Source organism: Nilaparvata lugens, chromosome 3 (genome assembly GCF_014356525.2).
Source record: "Nilaparvata lugens isolate BPH chromosome 3, ASM1435652v1, whole genome shotgun sequence".
Classification (NCBI taxonomy): Eukaryota; Metazoa; Arthropoda; class Insecta; order Hemiptera; family Delphacidae; genus Nilaparvata; species Nilaparvata lugens.
The window spans coordinates 69,383,581-69,396,200 of record NC_052506.1 but is presented as its reverse complement, the minus strand read 5'-3'; the positions used below and the strand labels follow the sequence as shown (position 1 = coordinate 69,396,200).

Genomic DNA, 12,620 nt, shown 5'->3' with positions numbered 1-12,620 from the left:
ACAGATACTGGAATGGTCAGATATCAGAACCACATGCTACTGATATGTAGAAGATCTGATATGTCTAAGCGAAGACCAAACAATAAAAAATGTTCACTATCGAAATCTCAATTCTGCGAAAAGTCCGCCTATAAATTCTTCCTATACCGGTAGGACTCTCGTTCACCTTTCTCGACAATAAGTGTAGAAAATGTTGACTGTTATAAAAAATTCTAGTTCTGTTTTCAAGGCAAAATCATGAATACAGACATGCAAAAATTCGACCTGCATAAAATATTCAACCGGTATTTTGTAGTTCATGTTCCCAGTAAAGTATCGATCAAGAGTATATCGAATCTATTGATAGCAAGCAGTTAACAGAACGCAAGTAGTGTCCTGGGAGTGGACCGGATGTTACGGCTGAAAATGAACGGTTGCCAACTGAAATGAAAGGATGACAATCAACTTGGAGGTAGCGATTCGTTCGTGAAAAGAGAGAAAGAAGTTGGACAAAGCTTTCAGTCGCAAGAAGAAAAATTACGCAAATCAACGGCGTGCAACAAGAACAAGCCAACATCCACTGTCTACGTCTACTGCAGTGTAAAGAACGCCATGAGACGACAGTTCACGGTAAATGCCTGCCGATAATGGGAGACTCTCAACCGACTCACTGATTCTCTACAACTGACTGACTGCTGTTAGGCTGCTGCTACTGTCACCTTTTTGTAATCAACTGTTTCATTGAGTTCTATTGTCAGGATGCTGTTGGCGAGCAATTAAATGTTTTTTCCAAATCCAGGCGTAACTATTATGTAAATGCTGTTAACTATTTCTCAACTTTCATCAATTATCGCTAGATAGTTAAAAACTTGATTGAGGTTCAAACTATATTGCAATACTACAACAGTCATGTTTTGGATCAAGATATGAGGTGGTGCAAGAAAGACTTCTTAATTTGTAAGAGCGCAGTAAGGAAGGGATGTTACAGGACTCAGGAAATCACTCTACGAATATGAATACAATAGCTTGAAAAATTAAGCTTCCAATACAATCCATATACTTCCACGTAGCTATATAGGCTTCCAGCAACGCAATTTTCTTCCAACTCCGTCGTACTTCCCAAGAGGCCAAGAGCCATCGATATGTTGATATCGATGTCAATAATATCATGTCGATATGTCGAAACAAACACCAATACAATGTTATTAATTCTAATACAGTTATCATTTCGTGTTAAATGGTTCACGATTTTCAACACTGTTACTGTTAATTATATAAAATACGAGGACCTACTAAAGGAGGCAATCTTATACTCCATTTACGACCAAAATTCAAGTATTGTTTCAGGATATGGATATTGTTTTAATATTTATTTCTCTCACAAATGGCTGCATTTCATGGTTTTCTATTAAATTGCTGAAAAATATTATGTACGACAGAAATAGTCTGAAGTTGACTCATTCAACTGAGATTCTTACTATAATTCTTAATGTTCAATTGGTCATGAGGTTGTTTAAAGGTATTCTATCCTCGCATTCCACGCTCATCTCTTGAATATTGTCATTCCTCACAAATTGAAACGGATCCTTCCTGTGCATCCTTCCAAATCCACTATCCTTCTCTGTGCCTTCTTGTAATTATAATTGTTGGTGCATCATAGAGCCTCCTCGTTCAACAATATTCTAAATAATCGTGTGAAAACACAGATCTGTGTGGTCTGACGGTGGCGGTGAGTTCAAATTGAAAAGCGAAAGGCCAAAAGCAACAAGCCGCTAATGCACTAACAATTATTGTCTTGGCTGCTTTGTCATCATTCATCCGAGGTTACCGGCCTCGGCTGTCGGCGAATTGCCCCCCAGTTATTATGAATTCTGTTGTAAATTTAGCAGCCAGGTGAATCGTCAAGTCGACATCGCTGTAAAGCTGTAACGAAGATGATAATGCATCCAGGATCCATTAATAACTGTCACCGTGTATCAACTTCCGCTACTGAGATGTTTGTTCTATCCTAGATAGTAAATTATATCTTTCAAAGTATGAATAGGGCTATCTTTTATCAAACAGGATCACTGAGCATTATTTTTATTTTGACCTCAATTTTTTCACAAGTCACAGTAAATTGTGAGAATCCTGGTTTCACGTATGCGCTGAAAGATCTCTACAGTATGGGAATTATAATAATAGGCTAATGTTTGGATGTAAAGTAGTAAAAAAACATCTCCTGGCTTGACCTAATAATAATTATGTATTATTCACTCTTTGGATTCAAGTATTCTCTCAAGAACCTAGAACTACTCACGAAAAATACGAAAAAATCATGGATGAAAGAAAATTGTTTTAATCAATGTAGAGCTACCCAGTCTTGTATCTGATATAAGATTATTGATATCCTATCCCTACTTTTTCCACAGTTTCTATGGTGTCTAAAGCAAAATTATTGTTCAAAAAAATTCAATAGTTTAAACTATAAACTGGAAACTAGATTAATCTGAACTATTTAATCTGAAGGAAGCGATAAATAATTATAATTATGCATTCATTATTCTGTCTTTGGAATCAAGTATTCTCTAAAGAACCAAGAACTACTCACGAAAGGTACATTGAAGCCACCAGAGAGTATAGAATGTAATACAGGAATAGAATTACATTCTATCCTCACTGGATGCGACATTTTGCAGATTGACGATTTTGCGGAAAAAGTACATTCCCCCCATAAAAAGTTCCTGATAGAAACTTCCTGACTTATATTTGACTCAAATGCATTTTTCAAGGATTGGAGGATCAACCTACAGAATCAACCCTCACAAACGTATCCAATGCGTAATTGAAGTAAGATACTCATGGAATCCCATCAAACTATCATAATATCACTATGTCCTCAACACAAAAATCTTATGAAGTCACCACAAATCAGGGAACACGTAATAGATTTGTGCCGGATATGCCAGATTCTAAAATCATAGTTAGTTTCAAATGAATAATACACATACACATCTATCAACAAGTTTGGGCCTTTCATGACATGTGTATTGATTGACGAAATTGGCCTACTGTAAGTTAACTTTAGTAGTATGAAATCTATTGTACGCCTTGTCAAGCGATTGTGAAGTAAATGTAGCGATTGAAATTTTCATCTGTAGAAATGAGCAATGACTTGAGGTAGGCTAAAAACTGACCGGCTAACAGAATAGTTTACAAATATCAAAACTCTGACCGATATCTGGTTATAGCGTTCGCAAAAGAAACGCAGAAAATGTTGTATCCTCACGTCTCGTCACGGACTATTTTAACCTCTCCAGCGTTGCATATGTTGAAAACTCGTTTGTGCAACACGCTGAGTAAACTTTTCATCCTGTGCTCCCGACTGCAGGCGGTTACAGTTTGCATGCTTGTTAGGTCGAGTTAGTAGGTTGAGCCTAAAATAAAGAAATTCTCTTCGATTTAGGAGGATTATTTTCTATGTTTCTAAAACTAGAGATACCAATCAGAGAGCAGTTCATGAGACGAATTGGAAATGTAAGAAAAGTGAGTAGGATCATTTGAGTGTAAACTGAATAAGATAAATAAACAGAATATATAGATATCTTCAAAATAAGATAAGGAGAGGAAACGTGTATCCAATTGTTTCAAGATGTCCTCATTTTATATTGTTTTTCTTATTTATACATTTTCAAATGATAATGTATTTACTTTTTCTCACTAATATTATATTTTTCAATACTAGAATTAATGTTGATTTTTTATTAAAACAAACATTACAGGGAAGATTACACAAGAATCACTTTAAGTAGGCTATCAGTATTTGTGTTGGATGATACTATTGGTATTCCGATTCTTGATAGAAAAAATTCAAGACTACACTAATATATGTGGCATGTGAATCATCCTAATTTCCTTTTGTTTTTGATTTACAATTTCAATTTCGATTTATATAAATTGAATTGTTTTATTACAGTCTAAAATTTGTATGGACTAAAGGATAATTATACTTTTTATGAGAACGTTTTTAAATTCACCTCTCAATTTCAATTTTAGAATATTTTAACATCTTATGATCTACGCATCAACCCAGAACTCTGTGAACAGAATCTAAACCGTGACTGTATGTGCATTCTCTGGTTGTAGTGAGACCATGAAAACCAAGTTACGTTGTCCATGTAATAGTTAGTGTATTGGTTTCTTCTCTAGTAGGCCTATATGGCAGGACAAAAACAGAGCAGCCATAACCATTATTAGGCCAAGACAAACATAAAGCCGAATAGGATTGGTTTTAAGGGCGGAGTTTCCATTTTGCGGGGATGCTGTTACTACCCACTAATTACAAGGGATAATGGAGCCGTAAAACCTTCTTGCTATAAATATTGTAGTTCAAATAGGCCGGCCGCTCACATCCTGTTATTCTGTTCCACCCTTTCGGTATTAATTTCGGAGAAGCCGCCTCTCCAACACCAATTCCATTTCTGTCCTCGTTTTGGTTTATATTCCACATTAGTTTCTGTTCTATTATGTGCCAGGACCTGAAATCTAGCTTGGAAGAGGCATGTTCCAACGACAAGCTACAAATCTTGATGGTTCGTTTCGGTTTTGTAGTAGATTAAGCATAAGCACTCGAATAATCATGTCTAACATGAATGATCTGGTAGAAGCAGAAGAATAATACTTTTTCTGGAACTCTGGATGAACCATTTTTTAATGATTGATCTTTTACAGGACTGATATATTGTCTGGAACTCTGGATAGACCATTTTTAAATTGATATCGTATGATCCTTGTTTACTGTACATGTATATCTCATATACTCTAATATTATCTTATTATCTACGTACTGATTTCTTTTGTGAAGTAAATGTAGCGATTGAATTTTTCAACGGTAGAAATGAGCAATGACTTGTACTTCTTCTAAGTACTTCTTCTAAGTACTCACAGGGTTTGCCAAATGAATATGATAATATTAATGATAATTAATTATTATGTAATCATCGTTATAGGTGGCTCCCAAATCATCATTACTCATGCCAGAGAAATGTCATGAGTAAGAGATTCGCGTCTTAAAGCGAATGTTCAATTGATAATTAATTTACATTTATGGGAACACTCATGATTGTTGATTGAATTTTCGAATGTTTGTCTCGAATAAAACAATTGAGCATACAGATATAAGAATATTGATAAATTAAAAAATTTGTTTAAATTTCACAAGTATAGTCTAATCTCTACTTTCTATATTCTTCTGTTTATATTCAATATTTCTATATTGAATGAGCTCCCACTGATCTCACTGTATCGAATATAATTCTTATATATTCAATTTTTTCTGCTCTTAACAAAATGTTCGAAGCTGCGACTCAATTTACGTATTCTGATTGGAGGGCGCTAACGGTTCTGTCATTCATTGTCTTTGATGTGCTAAAGCTTTCAAGAGCTCATAGTCTTACAGAAAGTTAGCAGATCACACCTTTAGATAACGAACCCATTTCATCTCTTAGGTTTCCTTTAAATTTCACTTCTCTTATTCAACTCAGAACATACATACAAAAGTCGTGATAGAAAACTGAAACTATCTTTGAGATGCGAAGCAATCTGGAACCTTGCGCAATTAAGAAGTTTCCAGAGGATTGCTTTACAATACAATTACGGAATACTGGGCTGGAATAAGAAAGATGCAGTGGAAGAAAGTTGATCTTTCGAACGAAACTCTCCAACAAAAAGCAATAATAATTTTGAGCCATGAATTCTATTATCTTTCGACAAACATGACACGTAAATCAAGGAATCCTACAAATTTTATTGCTGTTCCTTTTTTCTGCTCGGGTATCATGAGGCCTAATGGTGTACTCAGCTACTCCTTTGGCCTGTTGAAAGACGCCGACCGTCCTTCCAAAGTTTTCAACGCTCCAAGATGGTTTTGTCCTTCTCTTCAGTTCATCAGGTGGAATTGTCGTTTTTGTGCGCATTCCTTTTTGTCGTTACCGTAACTGTACTTTCAATTTATTCCTTCCTCGGGATTTCTGACATTTATTTTTTGTTTCAAGTAATTCTACTTTTTCTACTATAGAGCGTATCTCCAATGGTTGTTCGACTATGTCACATTCAGCAATGAGAATATAGTAATGTTTATGTATTACACAGTGAGATGTTCTCATAATGGTCTCCTTTACTATATAAATTTTCGGTTCTGTACTGTATTACCAGTCAATGGTGAATCTCAAAATGTAATATTCCCAACTGATTGATAATCCTTCATAATAAATCATGAAAGACTCACACATATTATGAATGACAAATTGAAAGTTTGGGATTGGAAGCAAGTCGAATTGGAATAGAAGCACTATGCTAGGGATATACAGTATATTTTTGGTAAGCTTACATTCATTTTATAAAGTAATCAAAAAATTTCGATCACTTCCACTACATGTATGAAGAAAATTCAATATACAGTTATACAGCCATATATATATATAGCTATATGTAGTTATACAGCTCTCTGGTAGTCGGCTTTTTTAATTAAATTAAACTCTGGGCCTTTTGTCTCTCAATTTGTGACTGAGCCAATCACAACGAATCCGATTTATTCCTTCCAATTACCTGTTTGATGAATTTTTCATTGACAATCATTGATTTAATTTCATTGATGAGTTTTTCAATTCCATTATTGAATTTTGATTTTGATTCCTAATCTCGGATTCCCCAAACCGGGTTATTGCATTTCGATGAGGCACGTGGACAATCTCGTCAAAGGTTAAAAGGCTGGCATTTAGTTGGAACTCCCTCACGATGAGGACAAGTTAAATGGAACTCCAATATTTAATTCAATCAAAAACAGTCGGCGTGAAATGCGTCAATCAAAGTCGGCCCCGTTAAATATTGATTTTGGCGTAGGCCTACCTCTCTTGCTAATGTCATCTCTCTCAAAATATTTTCAACGCTCCAGTGAACTAACTGGCTGATATATGGAATTAGATTTACGAATTCTCCAATATAGCTCATAGCTGTCACGGTACGATTTCCCAACTCTCCGTTCCACATTCTATCGTCCGGGAAAAACTCTCCATTACTTATTTGAAAAAAATATCAAAAAATCATTTGTTTTTCATATAAAGCTCAATATTGAATCGCTGCATATCAATATAGGCAAGCATTCAAAATGTCTACGGTCGGAAATGCATTTAACATAATCTGTTGTTCAAAAATTACGCATTATTAAGAACAATCACTTGCTTAGTTTGAATAATTAAATAGTGATGCGACTAATTAGCTTCTTGAACATAGATTAATTTTTTTCAATTCCAAGCTCTAATTAATTATCAAGAATCTATCTTAATTGCAGATTATTTCACTGATGAAGAAATGATCCCATTCTTCCATTCATGACTTTACCGTTTCAAATCTTTTGAATAATCTACAAAATGAATAAATCCAGTGCGCACTTCACATTGTGTACTATTGTATTGCATGTGCTTGTCAGAGAAGACAAATTTTCAAATGATCTTCTGTTAAGAAGAAGGAAGTTTAATAATGTTCATGTAAAGTGTAAGGCTATTTATTGTACTGTATTGATATTAGTCAATCACTTAGGGCCGGTTTCCGAGCTCGGGATTTAGCTAAGCTCTAGACAGCTGGAGTCAGAAAATTGGCTTTCCGAAACGGGTCTTAGTCGTAGTCATAGTCAAAGTCATGTTTAAATTAAATTTTAAAAGACTAGAGAATTGAACACAAAATAAAATAAAGAGAAAATAGTGTCTAGTTTCAGCTATTTTGAATTATTTAGGAATGTTTCAAAGGAAAAACGTTTCCAATTATAGAAATGAGAAAATGAAGATTTATTTTGCTGCAACTATTCACTGCGACAACGCCCCGTTTTGAAAAGCCAATTTTTTGACTCCAGTTGTTTAAAGTCTAGAACTTACCTAAAAGCTCGGAAACCGGCCTTTAGTTGTCACTTTTTAGATAGGATGAGGTATCAACTTCATCTTATAAGAGATATTCATCATGCTTCTGAGACAGGCTTGCAATAAAATGCACTTTTTAAAATAGATATCAAAATAAATTTGAAAAAAAGTTTTTAAATCTGATTTAAAATCATTTTAAAATTAATCCTCATTCTCATAACTATGGTATCCACCAAGTACTCATAAAATTCAATGATTCAAATACATAATTCATCTGTCTACACTCTATTCATGACGTGAGTGAGGAATGGTGTTCCACATGTAGTGATTGTTTATGTGAATATTCGGTTGCAAACTTACAGTTGCCTCTAAACTTTCTAAAGATTTCAAACACGATTGCGCACGATTATCATCATGGATGTCCGCTTACCATCTTTTTAAACAATAACAGAGAAAATAGGAACTATCTGCAGAACGTAACGGTAATGATCACTTCCGATGTCAATATTATTTCTCTAGTGAGAGAACAGGTTGTATTTGAATATTAGAAAATGGTATTTTTATGAGAAGTGCACATTAGGCCTATATTACAGTATTCTGCCGTCACACCCATTCAAGTTGGAGAAACTTATTTGCTGAGAAGTTAGCCGGTAATCAAGCTGGATATATCATCATTTGAGCATAAACTTGGCTAGGAATCATTGTATAGTGCTGAAACCTCCAGAGTCGGAATTAACTTTCTAAATTTCTGGTTACATCGCGTTTATATCAACAGTTACAAGCAGCTCGCGTTACTGGATTCAGTTGACCTTGACTCCTGACCTATACATGTGCTTTGTACACATTCAACAACCATAATTGAATAAATATAGCAATTTATAATTTTCTGATTTCACAGTATCAAAACAAACTCCTTCAAGGATGCATACTTCCCTGAACTTATCATTTTCAGGTTATTTATGGTGTTTCTGATAGTTTTGTTGAAGAGTTCTTAGGTTCTTACTAAAAGCAAATTATTATTTTACTGGAAACTGTATTCAAGCACTATGATAATTTCAACAAAAATATTGCTCTGACTTTCGTTTGACACTGATGACAACAATTAATATTTTCTCCACCTTTTTTATCGTATCTTTCAGCTCCAACTCAAGTTTGAATTCTTAGATAGAAAAAAAGAAAATTAATCTTAATAAGTTATAAGAGTTGCAATATTTTCAAAGTCTTAATAAAATACATTTCTATGAATTTTAGTAAAGCATTTTTTCAAGAATTATAATAGAGATTAGGATGTTCCCTAAATTAGTACAAAATCAATTTCTCATTGTCTAACTAAAGAAATTGACTGTCTTTGCTTTATTATGAGTTTATTTGAGGAAAAACTTTTCAATCGTAATTTGAAGAAAAATTCAAGCAATCGTAACCAATAAAAACTCACTGTGTCAGCACATCGCAATCATCCACTGCTTACCTATATAAAAAGAGAAGAAACATTAATTACAATAATGTCTGACATCGATATTTTGCTATTAAAACTGACCATCATCTAATCATACAATCTATTACTGTGATTCAGATATTACTTATTTACTACCTATAATGCTATCTTACCTAACTTACCAATCTAAAATCATGTGCCACTCTGGTATCTCATCTTAAGTATGTTTACCTTCAGAACTTCAGTTTCTATTACAGCTATTTTATGGTATTGTATATAAGTGAAATTTTCTTCAAAAACAAGGGAAAGGCCAAACTCTCAATAGTATTGTCCTATTTACCCCAATGTTGGCAGTTCTCAGTATTATTGGAAATTATAGTGTGCCACATTCAGTGTCTATTATAGTTTGGTTCAGAGTTGTAGTTACTGATCAGAAATCCAATTTGCACACAGAACAGCTCCGCATGGTATTTTAAAGAAGATTCTGAACTCCAACTAAACTACTATCTCTATCAATCTTGAGCAAGGCACGTCTTCAACTTCAGAATCATTCATGCCATTCCTCATATCTTCCACTGTAATCTCTAGAAACAGACGAAGGTCTTTCTTATCGTTCTGAATACTCTATTCACACCATAGTTCGGAATTCCTGTGTTACCAGACTCCTCTATCACTATATAGATACCACTATATCAGATAGCACTATATCCCCGTCCGCTTCATACTTGCGATCTGTGTTGATGATTGAACTGTAGGCTCTCACTGATAATACGCATAATTTGAAATCATAATCATGAATTGTGCTGATGCCGAAACATGGTTCTGATTTCAGAATATGATTAGCACCTGAATAGTCTGCAAATTAGTGAGTAACATGGTTTGAACCTCAGCTAGAATTTCCAATGCTCTCACCCTAGGGAATTGGTTATTATAACACTTCCAATGTCAAATTCATTATGAGTCTTACACTAATATTGATGAATATAGGGATTACAAAGAAGCAGATTATTTTTAGCACTGACAAGAGAGAAAAAGAATAACAAATCGAGAATTTGAAGAAGAAGACGAAGGATAGAATAAAGGTGTTGTGGGATGATAAAAATTATACTTGAATAATATTGACCCCTCTTTTCTTTGATCTCATGAGAATCTAAAACGCCTTGGTAATTCACATAACAATATCAACTTGAAAGAAAATACATCAAGAATACGAATTGCATTCGTATCGGATAGGAGTTACTAATACGAAATTTTCTGTGTTGTGAAGACGATGATGTTGAAGAAATCCATATTGATAAACAAACTACTTTTCTTAAAAAAACTGGTTTCTCAAAATTTTTTAAGAAATCAGACGTTGTAATGTAGTTTTTACTCAATAATAGAAAACTCTTCAATACGGAAGTTCAACATGAAAGTGTCCATTACCCTTGATAAATTTGGCTCGAATCAAGAACAACATACTTTGAAGCGAATGGGAAATTTGCCAGTACACATTTGGAATAAGCTATAAAGCATCATCTGCTTCTTAGAAGCTTCGGCAATTTGTCAGCTCAATTTCAGAGCTTGTTTTTGGTCAGTCGATCATCGATTTTATAGTTTTTAACAGAAACTTGATAAGGTTCTATTTGCAGCTTTAGACTTGGAATGTTTGACAAGAAAGTTGTAGGACTAAAATTATATTTATTGATGGTAGTGAATCTGTGAGATTATCCACTAGCATCAAGTAAGCATGAGATAACGGGCAGATAAAATTTAAAAGAGTTAATTGATTCTCACACTTGTGTCACCAATCTACTCGTACTTGAATAAAAACTAAGAACATAATAACAAATTATAACTAAACTATGATTTGATTAGTTTTTTAATGTTCCTGAAAACTTCACAAGCAACATCCTCATACATATCCAGTAACTTACTGGCAATACAAAAGATATAGTCAAATAAAAAAAGAGAGTAAGTTTCCACAGTCTGATGATGACCCACAACAGGTTGAGACGATCGTCACTACAGTGTGCATTTTCACTTCATAAAAGTGTTTTCAAAATTCAAGTTTTATTTCATTAGTGAAAAAGTATGGATATGCAACAGAGATATAATCAGCTATAAAAATCATAAACTGGTTATAATATTTGAATAATAATGGAAACCCTCTGATCTGGAAAATAGAATCCTATCTTTATCAAAATTGTGATAGCTGAAATTGGTTTTGAATAAATTATGATTGCACAAGGGAGACTCTGTTTTAAATGAATTAATCTTCCACAGAACAAACATTGTAAGAAGAAATACATTCAATTAAACTTCCAATATCTTGACTGCTTTGATCCTTGAATTAGTCGTGATTTAAATTGACTCTTTGAACTCGCAGTAATGGGAACAAAATTATTATTGGTAAAATAAGTGGAGTTCACAGGGACTCACCTTGAAAACCACCAACGCAAACATTGCGGGGACCAACAATAATCCAACAAACTCTGTTCACTTGCAACTATATTATTAGTCCTCGGAATCTTTCTCCCAAATGTTTTTCACTGTGATAAACTTTATATCGGTAGTAAATTGGTAAATTACAATATATTCGAATGGTTCCTGAAGACAATTGATGGTTGTTTACAAAGGACAATTTATTGAAAAAAAAATTCATTTCAAAATTGAAATGAACAAATCTTCCAATAAATAATTTTATTGATTAGAATAAGTGAGATTCAAGATGAATTCCCGTTTCTTCGAAGAAGAAAAGCTTTCTTTTTGGTAATTGGAACTAGCACTTCAAAACCTCCTATTTTCAAGATACTAGCATAGAGAAACAATAGCGTAAGTGTTTCTTACTGTTTAATAGCGTTTTTAAGCTATTAAACAATAGCGTAAGTAACTTTTACTGTTATCTCAAGCCGATTATTGTCGATTACTTTCGATTTTTAATGTTTTGGCGGGGTGAGAGTGTATGAACGGCACAATATGAGAGAGACTACCAGCGTCACACAGCATCACGGGAAAGAACTACGTCGACTTGAGATAACAGTAAAAGTTGCGACATAAACGCCCTATACCATGGGATATCTACTTACGCTATTGTTTCTCTATGATACTAGTTACACTTTTGTCTGCATTTTGAAATACTAACTCACATGAACTTGATCACTGCACTGGCACTTGATCACTGTTACTCAAGAAGTGTAGTCAAATACTACTTACAGCGGAGTGTGAACGACTTCCGCCTAAAAACCTCCACTTGTGTTTCAGGAAGTGCAGAAGAAAGACATTGAGGAACGCCCCACAACTTTCTCCCAAACCAGAGTTAGTATTGATTACTATTA

At 34.1% G+C, this 12,620-nt stretch overlaps 1 protein-coding gene across 2 annotated transcripts in view; it reads right to left on the bottom strand.

Annotated features, from left to right (window-relative positions):
* Positions 1–12,620, bottom strand: part of LOC111055568 — a 125,942-nt gene that overhangs the window by 57,199 nt on the left and 56,123 nt on the right. Inside the window, exon 3 of one of the 2 annotated variants that reach the window (XM_039424425.1) lies at positions 9,304–9,336. The exons of the other annotated variant lie outside the window; for it this stretch is intronic. The gene's annotated coding sequence lies outside the window, so the exon portion shown is untranslated. The remainder of the gene's footprint in view (positions 1–9,303; positions 9,337–12,620) is intronic. 2 annotated transcript variants of the gene reach the window in all.